At 30.9% G+C, this 1,833-nt stretch overlaps 1 protein-coding gene across 5 annotated transcripts in view; it reads right to left on the bottom strand.

The window, feature by feature from the left end:
* The window catches only part of Cad87A (cadherin-87A), a 212,838-nt gene that overhangs the window by 198,896 nt on the left and 12,109 nt on the right, over positions 1-1,833 (bottom strand). The gene's annotated exons all lie outside the window — the stretch shown is intronic.

The raw sequence follows: 1,833 nt of genomic DNA on the forward strand, positions 1-1,833 counted from the left end.
CTATAAATAGTTTCCATTAGATAATATAAATATCCTATAAATAGTTTCCATTAGATAATATAAATATCCTATAAATAGTTTCCATTAAATAGAGATAACTTAATGCCGCGGCACCCAGAAGCGCGCGAGTAAAAACATTATTAAAAAAAATCAAAATCAAAGAAGCAAATATACAGAGCATTCCATCATTCACTATACAGAGTATTCCAGCTTTTTTCCATTTACTTGGATTTTTTTTTTCTTTTTGAAATATTCAAGAAATTCAAGGATAATTAGCTGGAAAAGGTTGCTGGGAAATGTTTTTAGCTGGAAAAGGGCGCTGCTGTCGAATGTTTTTAGCCGGAGAAGGGTGCTGGAAAATATTTTCAGCTGGAAAAGGGTCCTGGAAAATGTTTTTAGCCCAAGAAGAGTGCTAGGCTGCCTTAACGCACAATAATCTATTTCCTTCTTTCTACTTTTTCATTTTTCTGGCACCAAAGTTACTCATGATCCTCAGAAATCGTTTACCTTTTCGTTTTAAAAATGGCGACCTGATCTCTTTATTATTGCCAATAACAAACCTTTGAAATCGACCAAGAGATTCGATAGTTAATAAAAACTATACATATGAACGTAAGCAAACTTTTAGAAACTATGTGTAACATTTGGCCAGATGGAATCCATCAAAACATCGAATTGTATGTATTTCATTTATTTAGAGTGTTATAGATAAATGATCATTTAGATTTATTATTACAACTGAGATAGCATTCAAAGTCTTCTATTGTCCAACATTCAGATCTGTGGCCGACCTCAAAGTGCCTGCTTATGTAACATGTAAAGTTTAAAATTTCAGTTAAAGGACCGGAGTTTATTGTTCGATACCCTTAAGGACGAAGGGCTCTTCTTATTTACGACCCTTATTCCTAAAGAGGCCTCTGAAACTGATATCCTGAGAGAGGAAGAGATAACTAGGGCGTCGATATTCAATCCTTTTATTCCCTTACGGGCTGTAGAGTGGATGGAGGGATCTGATAAGGGTTTTATGTCATGATAGATATCATTCAACCCTTCATATTAAACACTATGCATAAATTTGTTTCAGGCTGGAACACAAGTCGAGTTGTAAATAAAACGTAGAAATGCATATTTTATAGGTACTGTAAACTAGGTTCACTTTGATTCGATTTTTACCCATTTTGTATTTTTATTACACTGATTTAGAATATGTTTTCAATTATAATATTTGAAGTTATTATATTTTTTAGTGATAACTTCAATATACTAATAATTCGTTCCTGAATATTTTAAAAATAAGCCTACCTTAACCTCTTCCCCTGATGGGAGATTAGGGGATTAGTTTGGGACAAGAGCTTTTTTCAGGCATTACCAATAATTTATAGGTGTATGTCCTAAAATAAGATTTTATATGATATCCTTTATTGTCACAAGTAACATAAACCGTTCAATTATATCAATTTTATTTGAATACGGTTTACGTTTTTTTTTTTTGTTTTTTTATCAATATGTAAGATAATGTTATATGTTATAATGTAATTATTAGCAAAAAAATGTATTGTACAACGATCTATTCCAGAGCAATATAATACCTGTTGCACTTTAATATTTGTGCAATAAAAACTGATATAAAAAAATTCAATAAAGTTTCAAACGATAGATGGTCTTTAACACCGGGCCAGCTCAACTAATCAACAATTATACCTAACGATCATTTTTATAAGAGAAGTTTTTCTTCTATTCTGTAAATATTTTAAAAAATCAGGGTTCGGATTATATTAAAATCTAATAGACTATATTAACAGATCAAATAGATTATATTAACAGATCAAATAG

Source organism: Halyomorpha halys, unplaced genomic scaffold (assembly GCF_000696795.3).
Source record: "Halyomorpha halys isolate HHAL.00 unplaced genomic scaffold, Hhal_1.1 Scaffold102.1, whole genome shotgun sequence".
NCBI classification, from domain to species: domain Eukaryota; kingdom Metazoa; phylum Arthropoda; class Insecta; order Hemiptera; family Pentatomidae; genus Halyomorpha; species Halyomorpha halys.